This window comes from Cydia splendana, chromosome 7 (assembly GCF_910591565.1).
Source record: "Cydia splendana chromosome 7, ilCydSple1.2, whole genome shotgun sequence".
Taxonomy (NCBI): Eukaryota; Metazoa; Arthropoda; class Insecta; order Lepidoptera; family Tortricidae; genus Cydia; species Cydia splendana.
This window is the reverse complement of record NC_085966.1, coordinates 15,613,202-15,631,279: the sequence shown is the minus strand read 5'-3', so window position 1 is coordinate 15,631,279 and position 18,078 is coordinate 15,613,202. Positions and strand designations below refer to the sequence as shown.

Genomic DNA, 18,078 nt, shown 5'->3' with positions numbered 1-18,078 from the left:
TTTTACATAGTTTCCAATTATTCGAAAATAATTTTGTGAAACGTGTTAAGAAACTAAAACCTTTTTATCAGTCAAGGAAACCAGAGATATTTATAAGACGATTGCGTACTTTTGAGTGGTTGTCAATGTCACCATTTGAACTGTCGTTGTAAACAATGTTGTGGATAGTATTATTAATATTAAGGAATAACATAACTATTTCATTCAAGTATTGAACAAGTGGAACCACTAAGAAAGCGAAAATCCTGCAATGATTCTTACCGTGCTGTAAGCAGACCTAAAAATGGTTAGATGGCAACAAATTAGCATAATTTCCTGTCGAATACTGATTGTTTACAAGTAAGTTCATTGACCCTGTCACCTGTTAGGGTTAGAACAAAGTAGTTTTTTGCGTGGATGTTTAAAAGGTCATAATTTAGAAACGGTTGCCCATATTAACATAGTTTCTATGGAGAAAATATAGAGCTTAGGCTAAACTATCTCCCATTTCCGGAAAGGATCGTCGTGCCTTTCCACCCTGTATAATATTCACTAGCTATGTCAAAAAGGTTAGCTATTTTCAAAATAAGACGTATATATAACAAGCGATATCGAGGTATAATAAATATTGAATTAAAACTATTAATACATACCTGAAACCTGAAAACAATATAAGTACTCCGTTTATTTTTAGGACATTCGTCTAGGTAATTACGTTTCTATAAATTTAGTGAGGTTATTATGTAAAATATTTCACTGTTAAAATTCACGCACACGCGCGACATGTTCAGTATATAAGCAAGGTTTTCAGACGTCTTAAGAGGCAATGTGAGCTGGCTTTCCATCTATGTATATAAAAGCTTCTATTCAACGTTTCTCCATATCGCTGTGAATTACTTCGTGTCTATTTTTCGAAATTGTTATAAATAAATAGGTTAGTATATAATTATTCTACGAAATAGAATTAATATACGACGTACTTACGTTTTGATAATTTTAATTGCTTTTGCGTCTTAACTAAATTCATAATCAAATGGTTGCCTAAATGCCAAATAAACCGTTGTAACTATTACGCAAATACGACAAAGCAAAAATTTTAAATCTTTTTGAGTTGCACTTTGCATTCCTCATACGTTGTGTCATTTTGGATTTGAACTTTAAATGAGTAAAGTATGTACTTACATAATATACAGGCTGACTTCAAATTGGTAATACAAAACACTTGATTGGGACTCAGTTAATGCCCAATAGTATACTACAGTAACTCCGTTGTTAAAATTAGCTGTATTTAATTATCGCTAATTTTCTAATAAAACAAATAATTAAAGTCCCGAAGTGTGGTTACCCCACATTAAATACCTAACTGTCATACCTGTCACTCGATGTTATCGATGTAAGTTAATAATTATCGATATCACAGAGTGACGCTCGTGTAAAGGCCAGTGCAGACGAGCGGGGAAGTATGGTGACAACCGCTCTAATTTAAAAATAATGCCCCTAAACGGCCATACTATGGTCACAAATTAGTATTCTTGCGTCCGCACCTCCATTTTATTGGTCATAATCTTACAATCGAATAAAAGGGGAATCGGCGAGCCAAATGGAGTTTGCAACCACACCACCTGATTTGATCAGACAATTTAACCAGATTGGCGCAAAACTTTTCCCGTCTGGACTGGCCTTAAGCTGTTTAGTTTTAAGTATCCTGATACAGTTGACGTCAAAGATATTCACTTCAATAGATAGGATTTTTCTTAAAAAATCCTTCTGCTCTGAAATTATATTGTCAACCGGGGTGGATAGGGATGACTGTGAGGGACAAAACTTTAAGTATGATTTACCTGACAATTTCTTGAAAAATACCCACAAAAACAATATCATTCGATTGAAAATAACAGTAGATTTTGTATGATACAATTTGTGTGGGAAGTTATTAAGGAATTGTCAATTAAAATAAAGAGGAATTTCGAAGGATGTGTTATACAAACGGGGTGATAGCGTAACTAAGTACGTGTCGGCCGGCTATATTCAGAATCATGTAAGAAGAAAGATATAAATGTAAATATACGAATGGATTATTTTATTTAAAGTTTTATTTACACTATACTTTATAATTTGGAAAATTTTAGGATTTTTCTACTCGAGAAATTCCGATATTATTTTTCATAGACTTACTATGACGGTAATGGAGTGGAAGGAGCGAAAAATTTGTGGAAAAGGCACACACGGGGACTAATAGGATTGAAAGAGCTCGTGATTCTGAGTAATCTGAGTAGAAATAGCATAAGAAACTCACTAATTTGAGAATACGGGACCAATGCAACGCTTCTACTTAGTGCAAAGAACGTGGACGGATAGAAGACCGGTAAGACGGTGTGTATCACTTTTGCAGTAAGCAGGATGCAATCTCGTTGGTCCTTGTGTCCCTTTGAAAACCATCATTTGTTTATTATCATTGCAATTCCAGGGAATTTGTGTCAGTTCAATTTAGATTTCTCTTACGAACTCTCAACTGCGTCAGCTGTCCGTGAATAAGTCTTTTTCCGGTGACTCTTTGAATTGTAAAAGGATCTTTAGATAAAATAGGCGAGTAAAAAGTCCCAATTAACATTTGACTTTGTAATAGATTTACAATTCCGCATTAATAAAAGTCATTGACCCCTGACAAAGGGAGCGTTTGAAGAATAAGCATTTAATTTGCCTCTTCCTTTATTAAAAGGAAACAATGTGTCCTGTGAAATACGTTTTTGTATAATGTACATGGCAACTGTTCAGGAATTCTCCGAATATGGGCTCATTATGGAGGCATCCGGGTGGCCTTTCCACAATGTCCACACGCCGCGTGTAACCGACACTGGATGAATAGTTACTACGTAAAAATATACACACCACACCTATTATTGTGGGATCTAAACACATACCAGTCACTCATCGCAATATGTTTATAGACCACAAAATATTTACAATTACGGCATTGTATTTATATCGAATATGCGTTTATATGTATGTCAATCAAAATAATTATAGAAAGGCTGAAGAAACCCATCATTTTAATCTCAGAAACAAATCAAAAATTGTTCAAATTAAATCTAACTTTATCCATTTTAATAACAGCCTTAACAATATCGGAATTAAATTTTTTAATAAATTAAGTACCGACATAAAACAATGTAGTGACCTAAGAACATTTGACATAAAGGTAAGAGATTATTTCATAAATAGACCATTCTACACAATTGACGAATATTTTGCCAACGCACTTGATTAAAATTATTTTAGGAACTGTGTTTGTAACTTCGTAGACTTTTTTATTTATTTTTACATCATAACTTGACTATACAACATACGACATTATTTTATACATTTATATTTTTAGCTAGATTTAAGATATTATGACTGTAATGGGGGTTCTTTTTTTTATGAGTGGGGGTTTTATTGTTAAATTAATTATTAAGTAATTGTAGTTGTAATTATTATATAGTTTGGACTGTAATTTGTAAGTTTTATGTGTGTATGTGTAGTTTTAAATTTATTTTATATCGATTTTAATTTTAATGTATTTTCAATGTTTTTCTAATTTTGTGCCAATTAAATTATAAACATAATTGAAATTGTAATGGATAATAATTAATGTAAATATTGTAAATAATTGTATATACCTACTTTGTACCTATAAAACTGTATTTTCATGTACATGTACTTAACGCAAATAAATAAATACAATACAATACAGCAGGGCTGTAACCGCGAAAATCGAAGTTCGCAAATTGCGGGCATCTTTCTCTGTCACTCTAATTACGCCTTCATTGGAGTAAAAGAAAGAAAGATCCCCGCAATTTGCGAATTTCGGTTTTCGCGGTAGCCCCTCAGAGCGTGTATGCAACGTTGATTCTTGTTGAATTTGTTAAATTTACAGACGCTCACAAAATTTGACTGGGTGGCTTAGTCAACAAAAGATTGTAGGTTTTCATACGATTTCAAGCTGAAACTAGAGGGTCTGTTGGCCCTGTGGCAAAGTTTTGTGGCGCGAAATTGTATTTGTATCGGAGCATCGTTAATAATGGCGTAAGCGCCATCGACAATAAGGTCCCTTTTCATAGATAACGTCACATATACAACTGAATATGAATCCTTATTTTATAATATTTAAAACTTTCGCGGTTTGAACACATATTAACTCACATTTATAGACGGGTCTAACGCGAATTTTATTCAATTACCTTTATTTACCGACGTTTCGACACAGGTTTCACTGGACGTGGTCGCGGCTGACTGATGTCCCAGCAAAATGTCAAAATAGAGATTTGTGCAACTACCCGACGAAAAGTGTATGGAAAAGTTTGGGGTAGACATCACATTTTCAAACCACCCACTACACATAATGTTAATACACTTTTCCATACACTTTTCGTCGGGTAGTTGCACAAATCTCTGTTTTGACCTTTTGCTGGGACATCAGTCAGCCGCGACCACGACCAGTGAAACCTGTGTCGAAACGTCGGTAAATACAGGTAATTGAATAAAATTCGCGTTAGACCCGTCTTTATATGTGAGTTAATCTTTGTTTTATTTTGAAGGTATTCTTCTTAAAACTATTTCCATTTAGATTGATGTTTTATAAAGTGAATATAATTTATAAGGCACAAACTATAAATTATAATGTATTGTTTTCCAAAATAAATACAAACGTAAAACAATTTATACCCTACGGACACGAAAAAACAAAAATTTGTTTCTTCTTTTGTATCAATATCAAACATACCATTTTAAACATAATTTGATGTATTGTTAATACAAAAAAAACTTTTGATACCTACATATTTTCACATTTTCTTACAACGCTTGTTTTGGGAGTATCTTTGTAGTCGAAACAAATTTAAATTATCCCCAAATATTTATCTATATTTTTTTTCTCTGGTATAATACATACCTACATTATTTGTAATAGCAAAGTACACGACGTCTGGTAATTAATTATACCCTGACAAGATTTTATTTGGACTTCGCCATGTTAAATATCTATTGACAATACTTTGAAAGTCAATATGTCTAGTGCTCAAAATAGCTACGTTCAAAAAGCCTAATGACAATACTTTGAAAGTCAATATGTCTAGTGCTCAAAATAGCTACGTATATTTATTTATTTTCTATCTATTAAATATTTTTTAACACTTGTTTTAAAGGTAGGTATGTGGGCTTATCTCTTCAGCAAACAGTTTTTCTGGAAGTGCATTAACAAGTCCAATGACAGTACTTTGAAACTCAATATTTCCGAGAACATTTCCTTCTTACTCTGAGTCAACGGAGTCCATTTCATTCGGGCATCTGACGCTACCTAACGAACCTAAACCTATTGATTTAGTGTGACGTCCGTGAAAACATTACACTTTGGGGAAAAAAGCTGAGGTAGGTTACGTTCGTTAGGTAGATTCAGATGCCCGCCCAGAAATGGCGAAATTTGAAAAGAAACAGTGCGATGGGACTATGGTTTCGTAAGTTACTCTTTAAACTAAGGTCAGCTAAACGTAGGAGAAACGTCTTTAGAAATTTCGCAATTTATACATTTTAAACTTAGGTCAACTGGACGTAGGAAAAAAGGTCGTTAGTATTTTCGTGCACTAGCAGTAATTGTACTTTAGACATTTAAAAAAATAGGTGGATTAACCGTAGGACATGCATGTTTAGGAATTTCGTACATTAGACATTTTGATTTTCGATGTTCTGTTTTTAGGAATTTCGTACTTAGGATATTTGATTTAAGAAATTATGCTACATAACCAACTATTTTACCTTAAAAATTAAAAAAAATTGTCATTATTCACATCAATATTTACATCACATTTATAACATTTACATCAATATTTTGGATATTGATGTAAATGTTCATCAATTAGCGTAGCATTCCCATAAACAGTAGGCACAGAATAAGTAATAGTATTATCATACAGTAGGTATGTATTTTTAAATTAGTCATTGACATAGCGGTTAAGTACTGACATTTTATTTGATTAATGATTATACATGCCGTATGAACATTATTGTCGTATATAATCTGCTTGTAGCGATACTATCTGAGGGCCTAGTAAAATTTTGTCAGGCTATAAAATTAGTAAATAAACCGGCCAGGTGCGAGTCGGACTCGCGCACGAAGTGTTCCGTACCATTACGCAAAAAAATTACGTTAGTTGTTTGGGAGCCCCATTTAAATATTTATTTTATTGTTTTTAGTATTTGTTATTTTATAATCATCTGTGAAAATTTCAACTGTCTAGACAGACTATCATGGTTCATAAGATACAGCCTGGTGACTGACAGACAGACGGACAGTCTTAGTAATAGGGTTCCATTTTAACCCGTTGGGTATGGAACCCTAAAAAGAACTGCCATTTCCATTATGCCTGGAATGGGACAAAACGGGAAATTATTTGGAGTTATATTGGTTTGTATTTATTACACAGACCGTATTATCCATCTTCCATGTCCCATCAAATCTCACTGACAATGACGCGGGAAAGGAGAAATGCCTATAACAGTATTTAATACCAGCCTACAAACAGACAACGGACAAGTAAAACTAAATAAAAGCTTGTAATAAACTAGAAACTGATGGGAAGAATGCTGTCCACACGTTCGATAGGAATCTCGTTTGCCTCTATATCGTATGTGAGCCGTGTTAATTGAAGCTATTTCACAATGCTCACGTGATCGAATGTCTACGCACAATGGATGGAAGTTTCCGTGTTTCTGCCTTGCATGTTTCTAACTGTTTGAGATTATGGTAACTTTTGGATGATCGTCATCAGAATGTAGCTATTGTTGGGTATTTTGTGTCTAAAATGTCAAGATCAGATGATGCATGACCATGGTTATAGATTATAAAAAAGGTATACCACAAATCACGGCGTTATGTTAACCCTAGTCCGTAGCGGCAACATACTTGCTAGAGTCTGTGCGGAAAGAGAAGAGTCGTGAAATGTAGGGGAGCCCATACATTCTACGACTCTTCTCTTTCCGCACAGACCCTATCATATCTAAAACAAACACGCATCTCTACTATAAAATCGAAATCGAATGATAGGCCAATCAAATTAGATGCAAAAAAAGCGTTTTGAGGAATTAATTCCAAGCAAGCTGGAAATCATTTTAATAATACCTTCATTTGCTAGCTCGTGATTCTGAGTAGAAATAATATAAAAATGCCCAATTCTAATACAAACATTTTTGGTACAACTTTAAATAGAAATGCCCATAAAGGCGCTGTTGGAATTATAATAATAAAATTTCAAGCAAGATAATAATATGTTGTTGTGGAATTTTTATTAACTTAGCACAAAATATGGGTGTCTTGACACTTACTTATTTTACTTATTTTAATTAAGTAGGTTCATTTTATTAAACTTAAAACAGAAATTTAATTTCCGTTGAAAATCAACGACTACTAGAAAAAAAGCAAAGGTATTTATTATAGAATGCTTTTCGATATTCAGGTAACTAGTTCCCCGCTGCGTTGATCTGTCAGTTAGACAGACGTAATGAATGTCATAAACTACTGAACGGTTGTGCCAGTTTCTTAATAGCTTTATTGCTATTGGAATATGACATGCGATTTATCGTTGGGTAGATTTTTGACACAACGTTGATTACTAACGGATGCTGTCTAATGCCTAAACGAATACTACGCTAATTGATTATCTACATACAATCGCCGCTTGATATGTACCTACATTCAGTAGCAGATAGGCCAGAGAGGTCCCTTGCGAACTTCTATGCAGGGGGTAAGGTACCTATATCTGCAGCTAACTGTACTCGTATATAGGAACAGTCAGCGTCAATAATAACCTCTAAGGCATCGTTTCAACGGTAGATACTTACTACTTACTACATTCTGTTATAGTTTTGCAAATATCTATAGATATATTTCTTCAATTTGTTTTCAAAAGCTCACATTATAAATTGATGATAAAGCGATTAGAGGGAAGAGTATACCTACACACTTTTGACACGTAATTTCACCCGCTGCTATTGATTGTGATTTGGATTCAAATTAGGTAAATAGAAATTTCTTAATTACTATAACGTGTATATGTACTGAGTAATAGTGAAGTAAGTAATAATACTAGATTGTAGCTTGGAGCCAAGCTATAGTACATTTTTAAGTACCTACTAGCTTGGCTCAAAGCTACAATATAATTATATATACAGATTATAAAACAAAAGGTCACTCTCGTGTATTTGTATTTATTAATAATTCTACCAATCAGATCTCAAGGCGATAAAAGGAGTGGGTACACCTTAATTTGTCTAAGGGTAAGGGTCCTTTACTTTGAGTATGTTTACAGGAGAGACGAGAACCTTGAGGAATTGCTATGCAGGTACAATCCAATTATTTAATGTATTGTCAGGTCAGTGAAGTGGGCCGTCGCGACCCCGTACAAATGAAACACGCAAAATGATAAGTAAGGAAAATAGTCGTAAAAAAGGGTCAACGTATTTTTGAGCCACCCTTATAGTAACGGATACGCTGGTGTAGGACACTGAAAACAAAAGTGTAGGAAACTTAAAAAACCGGGCAAGTGCGAGTCGGACTCGCGCACGAAGGATTCCGTACCATAATGCAAAAAAAAAACAAAAAAAAAGCAAAAAAAAAAAACGGTCACCCATCCAAATACTGACCACTCCCGACGTTGCTTAACTTTGGTCAAAAATCACGTTTGTTGTATGGGAGCCCCATTTAAATCTTTATTTTATTCTGTTTTTAGTATTTGTTGTTATAGCGGCAACAGAAATACATCATCTGTGAAAATTTCAACTGTCTAGCTATCACGGTTCGTGAGATACAGCCTGGTGACAGACGGACGGACGGACGGACGGACGGACGGACAGCGAAGTCTTAGTAATAGGGTCCCGTTTTACCCTTTGGGTACGGAACCCTAAAAACTATCATGTTTGAGATAATAGTAGGGCTTTCTTTTTAAAAGGTTCAATTCATCTCCACCCACGGGCCACGTTGATTACGAATGACAATTAAGGCGAAATGTGTGCCTCTCGCAACGTCGCGTCGTTTCAAAGAGAATAGAGTGTATAGTGCGAGTTATCGTCTTAGTAAATTGTGTAGCCACAATTTTACTCCCATCTATCGACACAGGATTAAAATTAAAAATTAAAATATATACAAACTAGATGTGCCCGCGGCTCCGCCCGCGTGGAATTCGGTCTGTGTCAGTAAGCGGCTAATTTCTAACGCTCATTTCCCCGCCCCTGGAGGCGGAACTTGAAGTAAAGTTGACAGATGGATATGCTAGAGGACTGTAGTCCAGATAAAATATTTTACAATTAGGTACCACTAAATAAAAGTACACTCCAAAATCAATAGTTTTTTTCGCCCTTATTCAAATTTTACACGTGATTTAAACGACAGAGTAGTAGGTAGGTGTATATCGGACGTTACAGTAAGGTATACGCGCGCGAGCGAAACCGAAGCGGCCTGCCTGACTAGAGCGCCACTCACCGTGGTCTTCTTCAGACTCCTGAGGAAGACCACTGTGCCCCTTGTAACCTCAATGCGTTGCGAGACTTTCGCGAATGATTCGAGTTTTTTCGGGAAGGAATGCGTATAAAATGCGAGTCCCAAACCAGTGCCGGATTAAGATATTTTGATGCCCAAAGCATTTCTAGACCATGGTGCCCCCTCTCCCTAGGGTCATCAAGATTACATTGAGTTTTTTTGGTATTATTGAGTGACGTTCATTGCCGCATTACAGCTGAGAATGGAAATCAGTCACATCATTTTATCACGAAAATTGCCAGTGCCGCAGCAGTAACGTTGCAACAGAGTACCTAATGCTGCTGCAGTCGCCACCCGAATGTCACCTTTATCATATTATCTTAGAATGTTATCGAAAACGCGAGCGAAGCGAGCGCAAAAAAAATTCGATATAAAAAAACGCAATTTGATAGACAGTTGTACATTTTTACTTTTAGTATGGAAATCAGTCACATAATTTTATCACGAAAATTGACAGTGCTGCAGCAGTAACATTGCAACAGAGTAATGCTGCTGCAGTCGCCACCCGAATGTCACCTTTATCATATCTTAGAATGTTATCATAAACGCGAGCGAAGCGAGCGCGAAAATTTTTCGATATAAAAAACGCAATTTGATAGACAGTTGTACATTTTTACATTTAGTATGGAAATCAGTCACATCATTTTATCACGAACATTTTTCGATATAAAAAAGGCAATTCGATAGACAGTTGTGCATTTTTACTTTTATTCCCAACCAGGCGCGAATCCAGGATTTCATACAGAGAAGGGATGGGACAGTTTTCTATCAGCCTAGCTTCGCATAGGGCTCGATATTTAAGGGTCTCAGCGAGGTTGTTTTCATACAGAAAAGATGCAAGAAAGCAGAGCTTGGAAATGACCAAGTGAATTGAATTGGCGAAGTGTGAGTAAGACAGAAGGCCCAGTTGTGAAAGAGGAAAGCTTGGATTTGGATCCACGCCCAAGTGTAATTAAGGCAGAAGATCAACTTTGCCGTAAAGCAGAAGGCCTCGCATGAGACCTAACGCCGAACTGCAAAAGAGTGGCTTGAAATATAATCTATGCATGAAATCACGACTCTTCTACTGCTCGCTCTTTGGCTACACTCGAAAGCCCTACTTGATAGGATGCTTTTAGTTTACGGCTTTCACGGTGCCCCTTATAACACTTTGACAGTTAGGTCTCAGGATCGCGGCTAAGGAGCAACTCGGCTTGGCCGACAAATCTGGCGTGCAAGAGAGCAAAATTCGCTATAAAATCGGTAACCTATGTCGAAATAATCGGCTGGCCGCAAGCCCGAAAGCAAGATTTTTTTCCATGACTTTAAGGGCCATAACTGCCATAAGGTCAAATCGAAAGCCTACATTGGAGATGTTCTTACGTACTCTCACTCTCTTACTTGATCCCTACGACCCTCCGTAATTAGATGGGTACTTGTACACGTATAAAAGTTTCATGTAGGTACTTACTCCACGACGACTGCAATGCTGATGCAGCCTGCGCGTTTTTTTTGCCTACGGTTTTGGTTCCCCCTAGACGTGGTGCCCTAACCAAGTGCTTATTTTGCTTAAAAGGGTTAATCCGGCACTGCAAATGACAGAGGTAAATGTTTTGTTTTCAAAGTACCCACCTTCGTGGCCATTATTAAGTACTTAAAGGAGGCGATATGTATGAACAAAGACATATGTAACTTCGTATAAGATGAATAAAGTCTAAGGAAAAAATGTGCCTCGGAAATCAAGAAAACGTCATTCTCGGATAGATGGCGCACACACCTTTAGCCTATGCTCGGCTAGATGGCGTGACGACACCGTTTCATATTTAACAATTTTAGCATATAGATATCAGTGAATGAACATCGGTCGAAATGATATAAAAATAATAAAATCATTTATCCATACACGGTGTAATATGAGGAAACCTAATAATTTTAACAGCGTATTCCTGATCAAATTTGCAGACAAAAATCTCCTATAATTTTTTTTGAAATTCGCCTACTTTCAGAGATAGTATTAATTTAAAAAAAAAACTATTTTTTATTGTTACATAGTGTAAAAGGCCTTTTGGATGGCGATGTTGCTGCTATGGGACGTAGTCTAGATATCCTTATTTATAGATGTCAAAAAGTGACAAGTAACACTTTGCAAAAAGTAGGTTTTACGAAAAAAAATCAAAATCAATCAAAATCGATCAAAAATATACTTTATTCATGTAGGCCTAGCAACAAGCTCTTATGAATCGTAATTAATCTTAATCTAATTATCAATTTATTGATGTTAATATTATTCCATAATAAAATTGGATTATTATACATATCAAATTTAACACTAAGAATTTCACAAAAGGATCGTCAAACATTAAAAAGATTGTATAAAAAAATACTAGTCTAGAATTTCTAGAATAAAATCTAAATGTCAAAAAAAAAGCATAAGTAACAGAAGAAGTAGATAGTATTACATCGGAATATCCATTTCCTCATCAATAATCAAATATACCTAATAAATAAATAATCATTTCGAATAACAATTAATCCCACGTAAAAAATGTAAAAATCAATTTTAAGTGACAAGTTTACCAATAACATTTATTTTTTATGTACAAATACATTCAAAAAATTGAAAAAACAAAACAAAAATATTTTTTTTTTGGCGAAATTGACCTAAATTTATATTACATTTTTTACGTCTTTTGACCTCAGAAATGCGTGGTTAAAATTATTCAGTTTCCTCATGTTACACCGTGTATATACATTTTTTTGATCATTTTATACGTTTTCATTTTGAGTTTTAGTCGAGTGTCGATAGATGGCAGTAAATTTACTGTGACTACAAAATTTACTATGACGGGACCCCTCTATACTATTTATTCTCTTTGGTATGAATATGGATGCGATATAATTACGATTAGGTATAATTCATGACGGAGAAAATTAATAATTTTAAATAATTGGCTATTTCCTACTAGTCAAATCAGCTTCTTTTTTAGAACTGTCAAAACGATTTGCTAGTATGGAATTTATATGAAAACGTGTGTAGTGACGTCGTAAACGTGAGATTTATTGAATAGAAATTGTGTTTAAAACTAACTGCTATCTATGTTTTTCTAATAATGATCTGGTGCTTTATTTCGTGCACAGTGTGAAATAATTTATTTTTTCTACTCGTCGACTGTAATTCTTGAATTAAGATTTCTTATACCAAACTGCAATTAGGTATTTTTAATGTATGGGCTCCCAACTCAACTATAATATTCATTTCGATACAGTTTAGTCAACAATAATGAAATTGACCAATCACAGCTCGCCGCGATCAAGAGGACGAAACAAAACCATAGCTCAAATTAATTATTTATTTTAGGTTGTATAGTAGAAACAATTGCTTCATAAGTCAGAAACGCGCAAGTGACACCCTTAATATAGCAACATCCATAGACTACGAAAACCACTTAGCTTTGCTTGTTAGTCTCCATAGGCTACGGTGGCCGAAATCGAGAAAACAACTGTCTAAAAATTGAATTTAGCGCGGAGCAAGTACCAGGGCCTCATGAGTTACGAGAAGGTGTCGTTGACCAGCCCGCCGGGGCGCGTACCAGTATGAAGGTATCGCGGCTGCTCGCGTATCTTAGCTTTTAGTTTGGTTTGTTTGTATGATACTACTAGTTGAAAGTATTATGTTTTTTGACGCGTAGAAAAAGTATTGTATACAATAGTGATATAATCAAGATTTTCAATCTCGAACCTTACTTAGACAACTCAGCAAGCTTTGTTGTCTAAACACGGTACTCGACTGAAAAGCTTTCTATTATATCACGATTGTATAAAATACTATTAAGTAGATGAAAGTACCCAATTATGCAATTATACGCGTGTTAATATGTGTGTTTATTTAACCACTACGTAACTATGTAAACTCATTTTTACTTAATGTTTACTCAGTTCCCCAAAAGATGGCACTGTGCAATGCATGGCAATTAATTTATTGTCGTTTAATTTTGTTGTATTATTAAATCAACACAATTATTCAATTAAATATGTTGATATCCGTACCCCTCCTCTAAACTTAGAGTTAATTTGGCAAAATCCTTCCTCGGTGGCTTACTCGTGTCACAACGTATTAAATTCAGCGCCATCTTTTAGTTTACCAGGGTACTCTATAGTGGTAGCACATATTTGAAAAAAGTTTGACCCTCCTTCCTAAGTAGCGCCATAAAATTCAGGGGCAAACTTAAGTCAATCGAGTGTTGTGGCTATCCCCCCTTTTAGGGGTTGAATTTTTATAGCCTATAACCTGGCCGGAGATTTTCTCGACAGATTAGTAGAGTTTTCATCAAAATCCGTTCAGCCGTTTTCACGTGATGCGCGGTCAAATAAACAGACAAACAGATAAACAGACAAAAATTCTAAAAACTGTTGGAACGTGTTCTGTTATCGATTTTAAGTATCCCCATCCAACTTTTTTTCGAATATCTTCCATGTACAGACTTTCGACCCTCTTCAGCTTTATTATATGTATGTATAGATAGATAGATAGATAGATATCAAAAGTGTTTAATATTATGGACAAATGTATATTTTAATTAGGTATGTCTTAGAACCCTTGACTTTGACCCATGTTCCTTCATTGATGTGTTAAAATTGTTAAATATCAAACGGCGTCGCCAACTCCATCTACACGAGTATAGGCCAGAGGTGTGGCGCCATCTATTCGAGTACCTATAACTTTTTCTTGATATTCGAGGCACGTTTTTTCCTTAGACTTTACTTATACGGCGACTTTACATATCGTATTTACAGGTCGTTTTGAGGCTGGTTGTTTTATTCGCGTAAACAAAACAAGTTTAATTGATTAACGGGCAGTTTCCCACCGTTCAATAATTAAACCATTATAACCTGCGTCGTTAAACAAAGCAATTACTTAATGTGGACAAAAAGTGACGTTTTTTTATGGAAACTCAGCGGAGTGAAGGTTAGTGTAAGGTTAACACTAATAGATATTTGCAAGCTACGTTATTTAATTAAAAATAACTGAATACATTATAGGTAGAATCTTGATGTGAAATGAAACTGGTTCTTATTATCACATTTAATCAGTTTCTAACTCTTGATTAAGAATTTAAAAACCTGATTGTTTATTAATTTTCATTTAAGTACTATTTTACATAATTATATTCGTTTAACTACCAAGACCAACACTTACTGTTATCTCAAATCTGATGACTAAAAAACCTCATTAGTTTACTTTGTGCGATATTACACACACTACGGTTTGCTTATTGTATTATTGTTGTTATAAAAACTCACTGTGAATCTTTCATCGAAGATAGTGACTAACTAAATCGCGAAAAAATCTAATACGGCTTAGTAAAGTTAATTAAGTAGACGAACCGTAATATGGTCCAGGAGTAGGTAGATTTTCGTTACAATTTTCTAATCGTATTCTAAAACTCCTCAACAATTTCTCATCTTTTGCATCTGAATGCGACTTGTTTGCCGACAAACATCATAAACTTTATAAATATTTTTAATGTTTTTGTGAATCAACATGATGATGATGATGATGAATCAACATAATTATGTACCAATTATTGTCAGATTCATCACATAATTTAATTATTATACTCGTAGTTATATTCTTACATATTTATAATTACAGCGCTTTGGCGCCCCTAGCTGTAATACTGTACTATCAAACTAGAATTATATTTGAATAAACAGGTATCGGTCCCATGGGAAACCTTGCTCAGTATCATATGACCATCTTAGTACAGTTTTGACATTTGGGATCACGACCTCAAAATCACTTGATTGTATTTATTAAAGTACCTCTATGTATTTAAGTCAGACCACGACTAAAATCATAAAATCCTTTAGCGATAAAATTATTTTCATAATAAAGGTGACAGAAAGCTGCGTTATCTCTTTGATTGTATTAAATTCCAAAGTTAACAGTAAGTAAGTTAACAATTTTAATAAAAAAAAGGATTTAAGTTGTAAAATAAAATCATCCAAATTTTGCTGTTGCTCCTTTATTCGAGGGTTTAGAAAGTCAGAAAGTTAAATTTCCTGTCAACTGGGAATTAAGTTTTGAGTTTCATGCGGTACCGAGATTAACTTTCCTTATTAAAAGTACCTAACCTAATTTACACTTCAGAAAAACAGGTATTATTTGATCAATTCTTCGCAATCTTCCCTCATTATGTTTGATAAGCAAATAATTACACAGTAGGCATCATTAACCATTTAAGAAACCATTTAAATTTATATACGTATAAAAATAGTGTTTGGGTATTTGGGTAAAATTCCTAAATGTTATGTAAATTCATATCTACTTAATTGTAAATAGTATTACTTGTACAGATTGGCATAAAAATTAAATATTTTTGCAGCATATATAAAATAAGTTATATAACCAATAACCATAACCATATGAATGTGATACCGTGAATATCAATTTTTAGTGAAAATGGGTTATTACGGTAACATTTTTAAATTAAACAACGAGCCGTATCATTTTTTATCATAACCTCCTAAGGCCCAAGGTCCTACATATAGTACTTATTCAGTTTGATGAAATTTAAATCAACAAAACAAATGCGATTCTGTTCCAATTGAATGGAACAGAATCGCATTTGTTTTGTTTCGTTAAATTTTCAAACAAAACCAAAATCAACTCTATTCCCTGAACTAAAGGTTCAAATTTCAGTGGCAAATTCTGGATTTTTCATTTGTATGGCTGTGCCTTAGGAGGATAATACAATTTTGTACGCAAATAGCAAAAGGCAATAACACAGGAAATTCTGTCATAATTAAGCGGTAACGTAAAGCTCGCCTAATCTATGCAATAAGCTTGAAATGTAATGTCCAATGGAAATTAAATGTATTCCAATCGTAAGCGATTGAACTTAACTCGCTAAAGCTCAGAAGATCCAGTATAAGTATGCTAGTAATTGGCGCGTAGTTTCACTGATATTCAGGCCAAGTTAAACTGCTTATTCGAGAACATGACACACCCGTGCTCGCGCTGCTAATGTGATTTTGTGGGAAGACCTTGAGATCCACCAACAGCAACGCTGGGCTTTTCCCTTCTCCGGATTTGACCTTGTGTGACGAGGAAGTCCTACTTCGGCAATCGGCTTGTTGGTTCATAAGCTGTACCTTTAGCTTTTAATAACTCTTTGTTTAACGTTGAATCAATAATGGCCACGATGCTTTAGCATTCGCCATTGGATCAATGGCCGTTTATTACATTTTAATGGATTTTTGATTTTTCCACTTCCGTGACGATTAACGACAAAAGATATAAAATCTATCTACATACAAGTAGTGGCAGCTAAGTAATTAGACATACATATGTTTGATCTTTGCATTACATTTACTAACTACGCATTGGAGTAGGTACCGGTACCTATGTAGAGTTTTTCTTTGGGCTTTCATTAATATTGACTTAACTCCGGTTACCGCGATAGTAACTATGAAATAAAACTTTCTGGGGTTTTTATTGTTAAAAGTAATCCATCCATTTCTTCCGTTTCCTTTTCATTCATGAACCATGGTTTTTCGCAACCTTTAAGTAATATTACTCATGTAACATGATATGATTAGGTTTTGACATAGAGTCAGATAGCTCTTTAATTGCGTAAGTACCTATAATAAGTTTTAATTCAACAATACCTACCTAAATTCTCCGCCAATGACTCACTTTTAATTCCTAAGCTTCTTCCATTCAAAAAGGTGAAGACCCACGTCTCAAAGTTATGACTTCCTGGCAGACACGATTCTCAAAACAGCCAAACCCACCGCAAGTAAAATCAGACCTACCGTGTCATCCAAAGATCAGAAATATTTCACTTTAACGCACAAATAACTAGTTGTAAGATTGTTTACTAAAACACTTATCACGTTTCACAGATCCTAGCACTTTCACTCGATGAAAAGCAGTTCTGTGTCGTTTTGGTTCACCAAATCGTTAAAACTGCCTCTGCGCACGGCGCTCGCGTCACACTGGCTGCCTGCGCGCAGAAGCCTCTTCCCCACTACAACCAACCCGGTTTATAGTGAACTCCGATTTGAACTGTATTATTTGATACCTAAAGTTGAATTCAGGTTTTATCGGAAGTTAATGAATGCGAAGTGTCACTGTTAGCTTTACTCTCAATTGTAAATTGATTGTCGGTAAGTCATACATAGTTTTATATTGTAGAACTTGTTGGAATCGAAGTTATGTTTTGAAATTGTTCAATATTTTATTGATCACGACGCCCAAGCGTTTTAGCGAGACAACTAATGAAACTCGTGTTTTAGTATAAACCCATGTAGAACTTGGAAGTTCTGCTTTATCATGCATAACAGCCGTGAATGACATTGGAAATTCAATTAAAACTTGTGCCTAATTAATAATAATAACATTGTTAAGACGATATTTGAAACTTGCTATTGAAGGAATAAGGTTTCAGTTGTAAATTTCTAATGTTAGTACCCTGTTACCTGTAGCTTTAACGTATAGTTTAGTGTAATTTAATTTAATTTAATTAAAAAATATATATTATGTATTTGTA

At 34.7% G+C, this 18,078-nt stretch overlaps 1 protein-coding gene across 3 annotated transcripts in view; it reads right to left on the bottom strand.

Moving 5' to 3' along the window:
- LOC134792362 (tyrosine kinase receptor Cad96Ca-like) overlaps positions 1-17,529 on the bottom strand; it is a 100,806-nt gene extending 83,277 nt beyond the window's left edge. For 2 of the 3 annotated variants that reach the window (XM_063763640.1, XM_063763643.1), the window contains exon 1: positions 17,342-17,529. The gene's annotated coding sequence lies outside the window, so the exon portion shown is untranslated. Of the gene's footprint in view, positions 1-17,198; positions 17,311-17,341 lie in introns of those variants that run through there. The other variant, XM_063763642.1, reaches the window with a different exon arrangement.
- Between the last annotated feature and the right edge of the window lie 549 nt (positions 17,530-18,078).